This window comes from Pristiophorus japonicus, chromosome X, assembly GCF_044704955.1.
Source record: "Pristiophorus japonicus isolate sPriJap1 chromosome X, sPriJap1.hap1, whole genome shotgun sequence".
In the NCBI taxonomy this organism is placed as follows: domain Eukaryota; kingdom Metazoa; phylum Chordata; class Chondrichthyes; family Pristiophoridae; genus Pristiophorus; species Pristiophorus japonicus.
Genome location: NC_092010.1, coordinates 20,229,767 through 20,247,632, shown reverse-complemented (window position 1 = coordinate 20,247,632; position 17,866 = coordinate 20,229,767). Strand labels below are relative to the sequence as shown.

At 51.6% G+C, this 17,866-nt stretch overlaps 1 protein-coding gene across 3 annotated transcripts in view; it reads right to left on the bottom strand.

Moving 5' to 3' along the window:
• b4galnt1b (beta-1,4-N-acetyl-galactosaminyl transferase 1b) overlaps nt 1-17,866 on the bottom strand; it is a 109,097-nt gene that overhangs the window by 81,500 nt on the left and 9,731 nt on the right. Inside the window, exon 1 of one of the 3 annotated variants that reach the window (XM_070869447.1) lies at nt 6,978-7,102. The exons of the other annotated variants lie outside the window; for them this stretch is intronic. The gene's annotated coding sequence lies outside the window, so the exon portion shown is untranslated. Of the gene's footprint in view, nt 1-6,977; nt 7,103-17,866 lie in introns of those variants that run through there. 3 annotated transcript variants of the gene reach the window in all.

Below are 17,866 nucleotides of genomic sequence, written 5' to 3'. Positions count from 1 at the left end.
CCTGTCCCGCCATTCAATAAGATCGTGGCTGGTGCGGCGAATGAGGATGTGGGGCCGGGAGGAGCCGAGGGCCCAGGGGCAGCACGGGCCCAGCCCACACTGCGATATGTGTGCGCATTGGGTCCGTGCAGCAGAGCTGGTCTCCAGTCGTCTTGGTTAACCCTTGCCACTGGATAAAGACCTAGCTCTGTCAAGCCCGTGTGGTGGCTGGTGTGCAACGGTCACCACACGTTAAAAAAATCCACGCACAGGCATCTTCCATCCCTGGAGTTCAGGATTGGAACATCGGGTCCTTCATTGAAACATCTGTGAGCTCGCGTGGAAGCAAGTCATCCTCGTTCTAGGGACCGCCTATGATGATGATGGCTGATCCATTGCTTTTCTCCAAAGCTGAGTCATTAAGCTGAACAAACCCTTCTCGGTAATCATTTGGGACTGATAGCGTGAAAGATGCGAGTCTGAACATGCGCCTGTTTTCGCGTTGTTGAACTCATTTGAAAACTTCCACCCACTTTTGATCAATTTATTTCTCCTCGGAAATTATGGGCTAAAAATTCAGGGGCTTTATGCCACCCGTCACCGGTAAAAAAATTGCGTAAAGAGGTTGGCCGCCACTCTTTCATCCAATGGTGACGGGTCCCACGGTGTCCTCCATTTTCAAAGCGCTGCCCATAAGATCCATCGCACTGCAAAAAAATGAGGGAGAAGAGACAGAACGACACCACGGCTAACTTGGACCTTTGTGCTGCGTTCAGCGCTGAGTGCAAAGCTTGCCTCTGTCAGCACCTATCAAAGGGACACGCACATCTTTCAGGTAAGTTTACATTTAAGCTTTTTGTTTATTTTATTGAAGTAGTGGTTTGCTGCAATACATGTGAAAAGTTTTTTTAAGTGTGCAGGGAGTGCTGCTGGATGCTTGCAAGGCCTCGGATGATAAAGAAAGGCCTCAGAAAATGCTGCAAATAGTTAGCGCTGGGCTAAAAACCTTTAGCCCCCGCCCCCCCCAGTGCAAATTTTTCTCTGATAGCACTTCGTCCCTTTTCATCGGCCATTAACTCGAGGCCACGGTGACACCAGTAACTCTCGTGGCATTTTTAGCCCTATTGTTGAGGAGTTGAGGAGAACTTTCGTCATTCAGAGGGTGGTGGGGGTCTGGAACTCACTGCCTGAAAGGGTGGCAGAGGCAGAAACCCTCATCGCATTTTAAAAGTACTTGGATGTGCACCGGAAGTGCCGTAAACTGCAAGGCTATGGACCAAGAGCTGGAAAGTGGGATTAGGTTGGATAGCTCTTTTTCGACCTGCGCGGACACGATGGGCTGAAATGGCCTCATTTTGTGCCATAAATTTCCATGATTCTATGATCTCCTCTAACTTGCCGCAAAACGCAATAAAAGACTTGCATTTATATAGCGCCTTTCATGACCGCCGGACGTCTCACAGCGCTTTACAGCCAATGAAGTTATTTTTTTGGAGTGTAATGTGGGAATAGTCATCGCCTAGCTTGTCAAAGTCAATCCCAACGTGAAGATGTTCAGCCAGCTTCTCAATACCAGACCGTACCATCCAGCAAGAACACTGACATTTGTTTGAAAACAGATGTCTCGAAATCGTACCAATTCCCAAGATATGCAATGCATCTTGGCAGTGTCTTATCTGCTTCCTCATTAAATGTTCTGCTCGTCGCAAGAGAGAGACATTGCGCAAAATAGTCTGAGCTGACTTTGAAATTTAAAACTCCTACTCTGAAATTTAGAACAAAGACCTGCTATAACGCAGTGCAGCTCTGTACAGGTGGCATTGCTGCACTCGAGCTTGGTGAGTGTGTCCGGAGACCATCGGTTTATGGAGGAAGTAAATGAAACGAAGAGGAAGAGACACCTGATCATCTACGCTGAACACTTCCATGTTCCCCACCGCCCCCCCCGAAACAAAATATGCCTTTAATTACGGGCCAGCATTGCAGGACTCGCTCGACCGCAGGCAGAAGGGGCAACACCTTGTTGGCACATGATGCAGAAGTTCTTTGTACTCAATGTCTAGAAAGTCAAAAAATGTCTTTTTAGCGGAGGACGAGAACTTGTCATACACTTTCAGAACAAGACATTCCACAGCCAAACTCCAACGGGTAGAAATTCATTAGCGCCCCGTTTGGGGGCGGGAACGGTTGGGAGGTGCGAGATTTAGCGCCAGGCATTGAAGTCTCGCCCCGCCCCTGCAAATATTCGGGTTACCGCCCCCAGAAGGAAGTGGAGCGCACTGCACTTTCTTCCTGGGGCGGACACCTCAGCAGCGCTACACACTGGGCCGCTCAGTGCTGCCGTGTCCGAGGGGCCCCTCCCTCAATTAAAGGGAAGGGCCCACGCTGCCCACTCTGCGAATGAAAAAGGCACCTACCTGGGCCACCGTGGAGCGGGGAAGCCACGCGATCAGCCCGACACTCAAGCAGAGTTACCGGGGCTGAGCGATCACGGCCAGGATCCCGCGAAGAAACCAGATCAGGAGCGGCAACCACAACTTACCTCAGCCACCTCGCCTTTAATCATCGCCCCGGTAACGGCCGGCCGCCCGACACACGCCCCCTGCAGCTGGAGGTGTTTGCGCCCGGCGCTACTGCAGGGGGGCGGAAGTGAATTTCAGGTCGGGGTACTAACGGATGCGCACGGCGATGACGTCACGGTCTCCGGACGCAGGAGATCGGGGCGCAACGCCGTAGTGCCATCGCTAAACCCCCGCCCAATATGGCGGGAGTCGTTAACAGCACCGCGCCAGGTCGCAAAGGCATTTGCGCCCTGTTGGGGGCGCTAACGGGAGGCGCAAATGAGTTGAATTTCTCGCCCTAAGCTTTCATGCCGTTCTGAACACAGTCATGAATTACATGACACTGGCATCCAATCTGAATAATTTTGTCGTTCAGTTGGTGGTAAACGGACTTGTGTTTCCCAAAACTGACAGAGGCATTATCAGCCACATAATCAGGACAAAATGCAGTTTATACTAAGGCCGGTCTCTTCTAAATTGTACAAAAGGCATGCCACAATGGCACCAGTTCGCTCATTGTTATTACGGTAAAAATCAAGTAAGTCATGTTTAATCGGTTCCGTCCTCAAAAATGATTGAACAACTGCAGGGAAAAATGTTTCATTTCTCTTACTTGAGGCATCTGTTCCAACTGAGAAAAAAATGTGCTAATTGAAGATCATTAACTAAACGTTGCTGCGATTTCAGAGCTCAAACACTCTCAGCGATGTGCCTTGCTTTTGTGCAACCGCAAGGCTTTTTTTTTTGGCAATTTCTGAATCTAGGAGAAGCAATTTATCACCACAGTCTTGACTGAAACGAGTGATGAATCACACTGTGGTAAATGTCTCCTATTTCTGCTGCTGTCACAAGGTTTTCCTGAGGTGTGTCCTGTGTTGTGAAAAGACAGAATATGAAGTATTTGTTCCCCGCATCTTTGTGTCTTGCACGTTCTGTGTGTGTGACACTGGCTCGTCTTCCTTCATAGTGAATGGAAAATGCACGATGACACAAGGTATAATCAACCGTGAATTCATCGATTTTGCGAAACCCAATTTTTAGACTTGGAATTATCCTTACACCAGTCAGCATTGTAAGTACAATGGTACTTCTTGTGTTTTAAGCGGTACATTCAGAGCTACAGAGACTGTGGGTCTACGGAGGGTCACCTCCGAAATTCGCCATTGAAAACCAGATTAGTGCAGAATGCTGCTATCACCCACAAACCAGAGTTAGGCTGGGTTTCGACGATAAAGTGAAATATCACTGGCTTTACGGTAGTGTCGCCATTAGCCGCACTCACAGCACCAGCGCAGTGATCACACAGTCGCACCAATGAGACGCTGAAGAGATTTTTCTCCTGGGCTCCTTAACTTGCTTGCAGCAGTGTCCAGGGGATATCGAACTTAATGTTGTGGTTTGCCAACACACAAAAGCACTCAATGCAGCCAGATAAAACCTGAGAGTAATTGCTCCGCACTGTGCTGTCACTGGCGGGAGATGTGTTTGTTTACCTTCAATAAGTTGCAGGCACTCCTGGCTCAGGCCCTTGCAAAAATTCCCTCTCAATATAGATTCTTCTGCCTCCTACCATTTGCGCCTCGCTCTCCGACCTTCCATCGTACACCCAGGCATGCCCAGGTATGCCCAGGCACACACACCCAGGAACACCAAGGTATGCCTAGACACGCCCAGGCACACACGCCCAGGCACACACGCCCGGGCACACACACACACCCGGGCACACATACAAACGGGCACACCTGGGCATACCCAGGCACACACACCCAGGCACACACATATCCAGGCACACGCCCAGGCACACACACGCATACCCAGGCACATACCCGGGCGCATACACACACCCGGGCACATCTGGGCATACCCAGGCACACACCCGGACACACACACACAGCCAGGCACACCCAGGCACACACCCGAGCACACACCCAGGCACACACCCACACCCAGTCACACACCCGGGCACACACACCCAGGCACACCCTGGCATACCCAGTCACACACCCGGGCACACACACACACCCAGGCACACACCCGGGCACACACACCCGGGCACACACACCCAGGCATACCCGAACACACAGACCCAGGCACACCTAGGCACACACCCGGGCACACACACACACCCAGGCACACACACACACACGCACCCAGTCACATACCCGGGCACACACCCAGGCACACCCGGGCATACCCAGTCACACACCCGAGCACACACACCCAGGCACACCCGGGCATACCCAGGCACACACACCCAAGCACACACACACACCCGGGCACACCCAGGCACACACCCAAGCACACACACACAGCCGGGCACACCCGGGCACACACCCGAGCACATACACCCTGGCACACACCCAAGCACACACACACACCCGGGCACACCCGGGCATACCCAGGCACACAGCCAGACACACGCACACAGCTGGGCACACCCGGGCACACACCCGAGCATACACACCCGGGCACACACCCGAGCATACACACCCGGGCACACACACGGGCACACCCGGACACACACCCGAGCACACGCACACAGCCGGGCATACCCAGGCACACACCCGAGCATACACACTCGGGCACACACCCGGGCACACACCCGAGCACACGCACATACCCGGGCACACACCCGGGCACACACACACAGCCGGGCACACCCGGGCACACACCCGAGCATACACACCCGGGCACACTCAGGTACACACACCCGAGCACACACACCTGGGCACACCCAAGCAGCAGCACCAACTCGAGCTGAGCTCCCTCCAACCCAATACAAGCTTCCAGAATTGCAGAAGTGCGGCAAGGAGGCACAGTGCAGCAGCGGTGAACCACCGATTGGCCACTGCACCATTTAAATACATCAGCCCCATTCTCCATCTCAATAAAATAATGTGCAGCAAAAGGCAGGTCATCTACCAAAGAAACTTGCCCCCCGCCCCGAGTTACCAGTGGCAGTGCTCGGGATACGAACCATCGATATCGGGAGCTTCCCATCGAAAAAAGCGAGAGGGTTGGGAACCCTAGGATAGGAGCAAGAAAGGCCAGTGGAGACACAGTGGGCTCAATTTCCCCCACTGATTTGCACCGTTTTCTTGGAGCAGGCTGCTTCTTTTGGCCTAAGTTGAAAAACCACAGTTTCCCCGATCAATTTGCACCAGCGTAACTCAGTTAGTTACGACTTTTTTAGGTCAGTTTTTTTTTCAGCCAAAAGGGGCGTAACCAGCCACCCGTGCCGATTCTGGCCATTTAGGCAAGTTTGGCCAGCTGAGAGTTACTCCAGTTCTGCTTAGGCCAGTGTATGTGGCCTCTCCTGAAAAACCTTCCCTAGAGTTAAGGAAATCGGCGCAGGTAAGGAAATCGGCGCAGGTAAGGAAATCGGCAGGTAAGGAAATCGGTGCAGGTAAGGAAATCGGCGCAGGTAAGGGAATCGGCGCAGGTAAGGAAATCGGTGCAGGTAAGGAAATCGGCGCAGGTAAGGAAATCGGCAGGTAAGGAAATCGGTGCAGGTAAGGAAATCGGCGCAGGTAAGGGAATCGGCGCAGGTAAGGGAATCGGCGCAGGTAAGGAAATCGGCGCAGGTAAGGAAATCGGCGCAGGTAAGGAAATCGGCGCAGGTAAAGAAATCGGCGCAGGTAAGGAAATCGGCGCAGGTAAGGAAATCGGCGCAGGTAAGGAAATCGGCGCAGGTAAGGAAATCGTCGCAGGTAAGGAAATCGGCGCAGGTAAGGAAATCGGTGCAGGTAAGGAAATCGGCGCAGGTAAGGAAATCGGCGCAGGTAAGGAAATCGGCGCAGGTAAGGAAATCGGCGCAGCAATACCCGGACACACTAAAAGAATTGAAAAATACATAGCAGCAACTCACCTCCAACCCCGCCCGAAGGCTGTCCGGTCCCATTCTCGGTCCCCGGTTCACTCACACAGAGAGAGAGAGAGAGAGAGCGAGTCTGGGGACCGAGAATGGGACCGGACCAGCAAGCCCTTCGGGCGGGGTTGGAGGTAAGTTGGTGCTGTGTGTTTCTCAATTATTTTAATGTGTTGGGAGCTGGCTGTATGCTTCACTTTGTAGCCTCAGCTCACACTGTGTCCCTGGTTACCATGGCAGCTCGATCTTTTTGGCGCAGATCCAAGGCTCCACCCCCAAAACTGAAGGACAGGTTAGGCTGCGCCAAAATGAAGAAATCCAACGGGGAAACTTAGAATATGTGTTTTTTGGCGTACTTAGGCCCCCAAAAATCGGGCATAACTCTTCGAGTACTCCAAAAAAATGCTTTGGGGAAAATTGAGCCCAGTGTTACGAACGAGTATGCTGGTTCCTGTCGATTTTGGGCTTCATTGCAATCAAACAGAATGTGCACGGACATCGCACTTTGGTTTCTGTGAGGTTAGTCATGTAGGAAAGGGTGCACTTATTTGGTGTCGTGTCAGCCATACCTCAGTGGGCAGCACACTCGCCTCGGAGTCAGAAGGTTGCGGGTTCAAGCCCCACTCCAGGGACTTGAGCACATAAATCCAGGCTGACACTCCCAGTGCAGTGCGGAGGGAGTGCCGCACTGTCGGAGATGTTGTTTATCAGATGAGACGTTAAACTGAGGCCCCGTCTGCCCTCTCAGGTGGATGTAAAAGATCCCACGGCACTATTCTGAAGAAGAGCAGGGGAGTTATCCGTGGTGTCCTGACCAATATTTATCCCTCAACCAACATCAGTCAAACAGATGATCTGGTCATTATCACATTGCTGTTTGTGGGAGCTTGCTGTGCGCAAATTGGCTGCTGCATTTCCTACATTACAACAGTGACTACACTCCAAAAGTACTTCATTGGCTGTAAAGCACTTTGGGACGTCCTGAGGTCGTGAAAGGCGCTATATAAATGTATTTCTTTTGCTGACTCATTCAGCGAGGTGATGATTACTGGCATGGTCACAGAGGGAGGAAGAGGCATGTGGAGTCATGTTCTAGGATGGGTACTGGGTTGAAGGATTCGTCCTTTATTTGATGGGGGAGGAGTTATGGCATGGCGACCAAGCTAGACAGTATTTAACAGAAGAGAAGGTATCTGGGATCGGTTGTTCTCTGGTGTCCCTTGCAAGTGTCATTGAGGAACCCTCAGAGTAAAAGTCATCTTTATGTTCTCTTCCGTGCCTCCAAAGCAGCCATGGGCAATGTCCAAGTCCTGGCCTTTGTGGATGGTGAAGTTGTGCAGGGCACAGTGGGATATAACTATGCAGGGCACATATGTTGCAGCATATTCCACAGCCCCTCCTAAATCGTCAAGGCAGAGAAAGCGCCCCTTTAAGATCCCAATGGTCCTCTCAATGATCACTCCTGTAGGGGCACATGTCGTTTGGTAGTGCTCCTCTGCTGCTATTCGTGCAATTTTTAGAGGGTACATTATCGATGGCAACAGGCGGGTAGGATTTGTAGCCCACAAGCCAACTGAGGACGTTGTTTTTTTTCCTTGAATAGCTCAGGGAGGGTCAAGGGAAAAGGATGGAGGCACTGTGCCAACGTGCAGCACATCTTGTGTTGACATGTCGAGTCCCGTGTCTGTTTGTGACACGGGATCTGGGCATGGTGTCAGCCGTGGGTCACACTCTCACTCACAAGGTCATGGGTTCAAGGCCCATTCCAGAGACTTGACCACATAATCTGGGCTGACACTCGCAGTGCAGGGCTGAGGGAGTGCTGCACTGTCGGAGGATTTCCGCAGCGGATGAGCTGAGGCAGGGGCGGCGGTGGGTGATATTATGGAGGTGGAAAAAGGTGGTGTTAATTATGCTGCGGCTATGTGGTCAAAAGCTCATTTCAGGCAACAGGCTCACCAATCTCTATCACAACTTTTTTTTTGTCTCTCTCTCTATTTTGTTCACATCATTATGGTCAATGCTCCTCGAAACTTTCCTCCCTTGTTTCCCCTAATCTCCAAATATCCTGTATGAACCACTCTTACAAAGTATTTACAGCACAGAAACAGGTCATTCGGTCCAACTAGTGTATGTTTATGCTCCACATGGGCCTTCTCCCACCCCTCTTCATCTAACCCCATCAACATATCTTCCCACTCCTTGTCATCATCATAGGCAGTCCCTCAGAATCGAGGAAGACTTGCTTCCACTCTTAAAATGAGTTCTCAGGTGGCTGAACAGTCCAATACGAGAACCACAGTCTCTGTCACAGGTGGGACAGATAGTCGTTGAGGGAAGGGGTGGGTGGGACTGGTTTGCCGCATGCTCCTACCGCTGCCTGCACTTGTTTTCTGCACGCTCTCGGTGATAAGAGTCGAGGTGCTCAGCGCCCTCTCGGATGCACTTCCTCCACTTAGGGCGGTCTTTGGCCAGGGACTCCCAGGTGTCGGTGGGAATGTTGCACTTTATCAGGGAGGCTTTGAGGGTGTCCTTGCAACATTTCCTCTGCCCACCTTTGGCTCATTTGCCGTGAAGGAGTTCCGAGTAGAGCGCTTGCTTTGGGAGTCTCATGTCTGACATGCGGACAATGTGACCTGCCCAGCGGAGCTGATCAAGTGTGGTCAGTGCTTCAATGTTGGCCTGGTCGAGGACGCTAACGTTGGTGCGTCTGTCCTCCCAGAGGATTTGTAGGATCTTGCAGACATCGTATTTCTCCAGCGACTGTGTTGAAATCACAGCGTCTCCTGCTCTACTTCATTCCCAAGCCCTCCAAGCTGTGGCAGACCTCACCTCTCTCAATCTTCCTTTCCAACTACAATCTGCTGTTGTTTCAAAAAGCCAGGCTTGGTGTCACCAAACTATTACTTAGCTCATCATCTCTCCTACTCTTGTCAATTCTTGGCGCTATCCTCCACCATGGGCCTCGGCCCTTCACTGCTGCTTCTTAACAAAACAAAAATTGTTGTGAAGTCCCTGCTTGTCCCAAGAACAAAGCAACATATTGTTGAATAGTGAACAAATGGATCACTGATGTATCCTACTTTGAATAGACAATGAGAGTAATACTGTGCACGCTGCACACAGTAAAGGCACAGAGAGCGACATTATGCAAATCCCGTGCAGTAGGGACATGAAGCAACGGGCCGAATTTTCATCTTGGAGAGCGTGCGGGTTTGGGGGCGGGAACCGCAGAAATGGACAGCACGTCGGGAGCCCGCCGTCATCCCGCCGACGTCTGACTTTCACTGGGGCGCGTTTCGAGGCGCGCCACGGACCCGTTCGTGAGAGGCGGGCGACCTCAGTGAGGTCGTTAACTGCTCGTTTACAGACCCTTAACGGCCTTTATAACATCAGGTTTGAACTTTAACCCGGTTGGGCACGGGATTCACGCACCTCGGGGACCTCGCCTGTGAAGGGGAGGTGGACGCTCAGTGAACATTGTGCGGGTGCATTCAGTGATAGCTGGAAAAAGCGCATTAATACACACCTTACACCTGCTTTCTTGCCTCAGGGAAAGACTCTTGCTGACACCATTTTGTGCACAGATTTAGCTTTCTACAGTTTGCGGCTGATTTCTGCATCCTCGGAAGCCACTCTCACCTCATTGCTGGTCACCCCCACTACAAGTACCTCTGCTCTCAACTTTACCTGGCATGTATTAGATCAGCAATGGATGCCACTTATGCTGCCTCACCTTGGATCTCAGAAAAAAAGCAACAGGAGGAGACCAGCCCCTCAGGCCTGTTACATACATAGGATTACATCGGATATATGGCACAGATACAGGCCATTCGGCCCAACCAGTCCATGCCGGTGTTTATGCTCCACTCAAGCCTCCTCCCGTCTTTCCTCATCTAAATCTATCAGCATAATCCCCTATTCCCTTCTCCCTCATATACTTGTCTAGCCTCCTCTTAAATACATCGATACTATTCGCCTCAACCACTCCCTGTGGCAGCGAGTTCCACATTCTCACCACTCTCTGGGTAAAGAGGTTTCTTCTGAATTTCCCATTGGATTTCTTGGTGACTATCTTATATTGATGACCTCTAGTTATGCTTTTCCCCTAAAGTGGAAACATTCTCTCTGTATCTACTCTATCAAAACCTTTCATGATTTAAAAGACCTCTATTAGGTCACCCCCTCAGCCTTCTTTTTTCAAGAGAAAAAAGAAACCCAGCCTGTTCATCCTTTCCTGATACATATACCCTCGCATTTCTGGTATCATCCTTGTAAATCTTCTCTGCACCCTCTCCAGTGCCTCTGTATCCTTTTTATAATATGGCGACCAGAACTGTACACAGTGCTCCAAGTGTGGTCTAACCAAGGTTCGATACTGGTTTACCGTAACTTCACTACTTTTCAATTCTCTACCTCTAGAAATAAACCCTAGTGCTTGGTTTGCAGCAACCACACCAGCAGCAACCACAACCCCAACCTTCTCCTCAACCACCTGATGCTGCACAGGACAGAGGGCATCAGCGCAGGGCTGCACAGTGCCCGAGGCGCTAACCCCAACACAGGGTATACAGGCGGAGGATGAGCTTCCTCAACATGACGGAGCAGCAGAGCTTCAGGAGGCTCAGGCGATCACGCCAGGTCATGGCAGACATTTACAGATTGCTGGAGGAAGACCTTGCAGCCCAGAGGAGCGGGTGGACGTGCCTTACCAGTGGCTGTCAAAGTCACCAGCACCCTCAACTTCTTCGCCTCAGGCTCCTTCCAGGGATCTGCAGCAGACGTTTGCGGCATCTCGCAGTCGGCCCCCCTCCACAGATGCATCGCGCAGGTCACCGATGTTTCACAATCATGTGAACTTTGCCACTGCGAAAGCCAGTGTTACTCAGTGGGCACTTGGCTTTGCCGCAGGTGCAGGGGGGGGTCATCAACTGCACACGTGGCACCCCATCACCACCCAGGAGTGTTTACGAACCGCAAGGGCTTCCACGCCCTCAATGTGCAGCTCGTCCGCAACCATAAAAGGATCATTGTGCATGTGTGCGCCAAATTCCCAGGCAGCTGCCACGACTCTTTTGTGCTGCGCCAATCCATCCTCCCTCAGCTCTTCACAGCTCCAAACACACTTATTGGCTGGCTGCTTGGAGACAAGGGCTATCCACTGAAGACGTGGTGGATGATACCGTGGAGGAGGCCAAGCAGTTGAAGCCGAGGAGCGCTACAACGACAGCCACGTGTCCATCAGATCTGTCATAGAGCAAGCAAGCGGTATGCTGACGATGCGCTTCAGATGCCTTGACAGATCTGGAGGAGCCCTTCAGCACGCATCAGCCAGGGTCTCCAGAATCGTCGTGGTCTGCTGCGCAGCAGCGAGGATTGGAGCTGCCAGATGAGCAAGGTGCAGAGCACAGAGTCTCTTCGGTGGAGGAACAGGTGGAACACGAGGAGGAGGAACCCGAAGTGGAGATGCCACATTGCTGCCTGGGATGGCCTTGTAATGGCCGGATTCACTTAACTTGTACCAGTGCACCCATCTGGCTCCCAGATGTTGTACCAACTCCCCCCCCCCCGGCCCCACAACCCACCCCCTCCCCGCCCCCACCCCCACAACACCACAAAGCAGTCCTACAATGACCACGCCATTCCTGTGACCCAAACCCCCATTGCTTGAGATTAAGTAATGCCTCACCATTCTCTCCAAGTGACAAAGCCACTTCCCAGGTAGCAGGCAAAAATAGACAATTTGGGAAACTAGTGCAAAGAAATACATTTTTGTGCATCATAGACCTGATACGTAACACTAACATTTTGGCAAACATCCATGTGCATCCCCTTGTGCAAATCCCCTGGGAGGACAGACGCACCAGCGTTAGTGTGCTCGACCAGGCCAACATCCCCAACATTCAAGCACTGACCATGCACGACCAGCTCCGCTGGGCAGGCCACATTGACCGCATGCCAGACACGAGACTCCCAAAGCAAGCGCTCTACTCGGAACTCATACACAGCAAACGAGCCAAAGGTGGGCAGAGGAAACGTTACAAGGACACCCTCAAAGCCTCCCTGATAAAGTGCAACATCCCCACCGACACCTGGGAGTTCTTGGCCAAAGACCACCCTAAGTGGAGGAAGTGCATCCGAGAGGGCGCTGAGCACCTCGAGTCTCATCGCCGAGAGCGTGCAGAAATCAAGCGCAGGCAGCGGAAATAGCGTGCGGCAAACCTGTCCCACCCTCCCTTTCCCTCAACCACTGTCTGTCCCACCTGTGACAGAGACTGTGGCTCTCGTATTGGACTGTACAGCCACCTAAGGACTCATTTTTAGAGTGGAAGCAAGTATTCCGAGGGACGGCCTATGAAATGATGATGATGATGGTGTATTTTGTTCTTTTTTGCTTGCTTCTACGAGGTACAACCTCCGAGGCTTCAGCAGGGGTAGAGGCCGGCAGCTCACCTCCCTGCTGAGACTGCGTAGACACTTTTGGTGGAAGTTCTCTGAGATTTAGAGCCCCGCCAAAGTCTGCTCCTCCTGCAACTGTGCAGGAGCAGGCTCAGCCTTCGGGATCCAAGGCAGCATGTGGGGCTCTGACTGAGGGGGGTGGGGGGCAACGTGGGAGAAGTGGGAGCGCTTTGAGCAGAGCCCCCACTTCCATGTCCCCTCTCACCGTTACCCTTCTCATGGGCCACCCGCACTTCTCTGCTAACACTGAGCTGCAGAGCACCTTGCTGCACAGCAGTGGGGCGATCAACGGCCAAGTCTAGGTTGGTATCCCTGCTTGAGGTGAGGTCAATGAAAGTCTGCAATCTGTGGTCCACGGCTAACATGCTGTTGTTCAACTGGCGCATCAGCTGTTCCATGCAAGTGACCATCCTTTCCATGGAACAGCACATCATCTCCATCGCCGGCGAGACGGTGGTGGTCCTGTTGGAGAGGGACTCCTCCATTCTCTGTACAGTCATGCACGTCGCAGCTGCAAACTGCCAGAGCCTTGCACAATTTTTGCTGCTCCTCCAACATCGCCCTCTTTCTCGATGGCCCCCCCGAGGCTCAGCTGTTTTGTTTGGAACAAAGGAGGCTGAGGGGAGACCTGGTTGAGGTGTAGAAAGTTGTGAGGGGTCTGGAAAAGGACCTGTTTCCCTTAGCAGAGGCGTCAACAACCAGGGGGGGGGGCATAGATTTAAAGTAATTGGGGATTTGAGGGGAAATTTCTTCACCCAGAGGGTGGTGGGGGTCTGGAACTCACTGCCTGAAAAGGGTGGTAGAGGCAGAAACCCTCACCACATTTAAAAAGTACCTGGATATGCACTTGGAGTGCTGTAACCTATAGGGCTGGGGTCCTAGAGCTGGAAAGTGCAATTAGGCTGGGTAGCTATTTGTCAGCCTTCGCGGACACAATGGGCCAAAATGTCCTCCTTCCGCGCTGTAAATTTCTATCATTCTATGATCTGCATGCAGCTGAGTAGAGCTTGGAGCGTCCTGCGCCCTCCAGCGAGGACTCTCCCCTGCTGGCCCTGTCTCCACCAATTGCCCTTGCTCACTTGTGATCTGCGAGACGCCAGGAGGCTACTCTATGTCTGGCAGGACCCACTGCGGTGCGCAGATCTGAGCTGGTGCTGGGTGCACTTGGGTCTGCTGACGGTGCAACCTCAGAGAGTGAAACTTCCTCTGAGGATTCATCTTCCTCCTCCAGCTGGGCGGTGGGGGGAGGGGGGGGGGGGGGGTCACTTGATGGACCTGTGGGAGAGTAAAAACATGAATTAGGAATGTAATGGAAGGAACGTGCGACGTTACCATTAAACACACGATTGTATGTCACTGGCTGCTAGCATCAAGTCACCATGAGTGCATGTCATGTGGCTGTACTTCTGTCACCAGGTTGCCGGGAGGTCCCCCTCTCTCCGTTCCCCACCTCCAGCAGCTCGGCAACTCGCGAGCGCCTCCTCCTCTGCTGGAGTCAGGTTGCCGTGAATTGGAGGGCCACCTCCAGCTAATTGCCCCTCTCTCCTGTTCTGGGCTCTCTTTTCCTGCGAGGAAGGAAAGTAGAGAAGAACTCTGAGTGAGAGCGATGGAATGAGTGTCAGGGATGGATGGGCTACATCTGTCGAGGGTGACTATGAGGGAGTGGCATGGCATTGCCAAATGGCCTCCTTCTGTGCCGTTACTTTGTAGGCTTGCATTCGGATGAGGGTGAGTGTCAGCGGTAGCTAGTCAGATGGCATAGACAGAGAGCGATGGGTGCACCTGCAAGGTAGGTCAGTGAGAGGAGTGACGTACAGGAGGCAGCTTGGCAAGGCAGAGTGATGGGGTTGGAGGTGACACGCACATCAGGATGTAGTTGAATGTGGCCTTGCACTCACCTTTCCTGACCTCATGAGATCCTTAAATCTTTTCCAACACTGGATCCAGGACCGGCTGACCACATCCTTGCTGCTGACCTCCTCCGCACTCTCCAGCCATGCCCTCTTGATGTCTCCGGCTGCTCTTTTGCGCCCATCCCCAGGGAACAGGACCTCCCTGCGTGCTCGGGACTCCCTGGACCGGGGAGGCATCAGAGAAGCTGGGCGCCGCCGTCTGTCGCCATGACTCCATGTCTGCTCGGGCCCACACAAATCGCCGCAATATCGATCAATTGCCACCTCTCCCAACACCTCCAGCAACCTCCAACTGGGATGCGTGCAAGGCTGCCTTAAATGTCTGTGCTGAAAACGAGTCAGCAGACCCGCTCCGTTTAATTGGGCTGGCAAACCCGCATGACTGTTTCAATTGATGTCATTGAGTTATGGTATGTTGGCCTTCATTGCAAGAGGATTTGAGTACAGGAGCAAGGATGTCTTACTACAGTTATACAGGGCCTTGGTGAGACCGCACCTGGAGTATTGTGTGCAGTTTTGGTCTCCTTACCTAAGGAAGGATATACTTGCCAGAGAGAGAGTGCAGCGAAGGTTCACCAGACTGATTCCTGGGATGGCAGGACTGTCGTATGAGGAGAGACTGGGTCGACCAGGCCTGTATTCACTAGAGTTTAGAAGAATGAGGGGGGATCTCATTGAAATGTATAAAATTCTGACTGGGTTGGACAGACTGGATGCGGGGAGGATGTTTCCCCGGGCTGGGAAGTCTAGAACAAGGGGTCACAGTCTCAGGATATGGGGTAGGAAATTTAGGACCGAGATGAGAAAAAATGTTTTGCTCAGAGGGTGGTGAACCTGTGGAATTCTCTACCACAGAAGGCTGTGGAGGCCAAGTCACTGAATATATTTAAGAGGGAGACAGATAGATGTCTAGACACAAAAGACATCAAGGGGTATGGGGAGAAAGCGGGAATGTGGTATTGAGATAAAGGATCAGTCATGATCATATTGAATGGCGGTGCAGGCTCGAAGGGCCGAATGGCCTACTACTGCTCCTATTTTCGATGTTTCTATGTTAAACGCGCAGTGCAGAATGCGCTGTGAAGAACTTCAGGATGGTGACCTGCTTGCCGGACTGCCCGCCCCTGCCCCACCTCTCGGGTAAAGATTCCAGCCAGTGACACGGTGCAGACTCCATATTTTGGTGATGTCGAGGGTCTTGTTGGCTGCAGTGTTTTAGCAGCCATCCCGTTCTGTTTAATTCATCTCATATTTGCAGTGCATGACCTTGCTTGTTGGTGAGCTGCGCCAGACACGTGTCTCTTCGTAAATAAAGCGATCGGGTTTCCTGTAAGCTGTCGTTTCCCTGTCATTTTGTTGATTAGAGAGAATTTTGTGTTTCTGCTTCAGAATTTTTTTTAAATACCTCATGTTGCCCACTCTTATAAGCCAAGGAGTAATAACAACCTGACAGTGAAGGATCTCGACTTTATACGAGCTCATTAATCAGATAGTTGAATTGTTGTGTTCTTTCATCCTTATGCTGACTCTTGTTTTGACTGGATAGAGTGAATAAGACAGACCTATTTCCCTTAGCAGAGGGGTCAACAACCAGGGGGCATCAATTTAAATTAATTGGGGGAGGTTTAGAGGGGAGTTGGGGGGAAATTTATTCACCCAGAGGGTGGTGGGGGTCTTGAACTCATTGCCTGAAAGGGTGGTAGAGGCAGAAACCCTCACCACATTTAAACAGTACTTGGATGTGCACCCGAAGTGCCGTAACCTACAGGGCTACGGACCAAGAGCTGGAAAGTGGGATTAGGCTGGATAGCTCTTGGTCGGCCGGCGCGGACACAATGGGCCGAAATAGCCTCCTTCCTGCTATAAATTTCGATGATTCTATGACTCCAACTAATGGGAAGATGAGGAAACTTCTCTTAACATAAGAATTAGGAGCGGGACTAAGTCATTTGGCCCCTCGAGCCTGTTCCACCATTCAATGAGATTATGGCTGATCTTCGACCTCAACTCCACTTTCCTGCACTGTCCCCATATCCCTTGATTCCCTTAGTGTCCAAAAATCCATCGATCTCAGTCTTGAATATACTCATCATCATAGGCAGTCGCTCAGAATCGAGGAAGACTTGCTTCCACTCCTGAAGTGAGTCCTTTGGTGGCTGAACAGTCCAATACGAGAGCCACAGACTCTGTCACAGGTGGGAAGTGGGGGTGGCACTGATTGGCCGCACGCCCCTTCCGCTGCCTGCGCCTGACCTCTTCACGCTCGCGGCGTTGAGATTAGAAGAGTCTTGAATATACTCAACGACTGAGCTTCCACAGCCCTCTGGGGTAGAGAATTCCAAAGATTCACCACCCTCTGAGTGAAGAAATTTCTCTCCATCCCAGTCCTTTCATCCCCTTATCCTGAGACTGTGCCCCTAATTCTAATAGTAGTAGTGAGGTTGGGGACAGCATCAAACAAGAAATTAGGGATGCGTGCAACAAAGGTACAGCAGTTATCATGGGCGACTTTAATCTACATATAGATTGGGCTAACCAAACAGGTAGCAATACGGTGGAGGAGGTTTTCCTGGAGTGTATTAGGGATGGTTTTCTCGACCAATATGTCGAGGTACCAACTAGAGGGCTGGCCATCCTCGACTGGGTGATGTGTAATGAGAAAGGACTAATTAGCAATCTTGTTGTACGAGGCCCCTTAGGGAACAGTGACCATAATATGGTAGAATTCGTTATTAAGATGGAGAGTTAAATCAGTTAATTCAGAGACTCGGGTCCTGAACTTAAGGAAAGGTAACTGCGATGGTATGAGACGTGAATTGGCTAGAATAGACTGGCAAATGATACTTAAAGGGTTGACGGTGGATAGGCAATGGCAAATATTTAAAGATCACATGGATGAACTTCAACAATTGTACATCCCTGTCTGGAGTAAAAATAAAACAGGGAAGGTGGCTCAACCGTGGCTAACAAGGGAAATTAAGGATAGTTTAAATCCAAGGAAGAGGTATATAAATTGGCCAGAAAAAGCAGCAAACCTGAGGACTGGGAGAAATTTAGAATTCAGCAGAGGAGGACAAAGGGTTTAA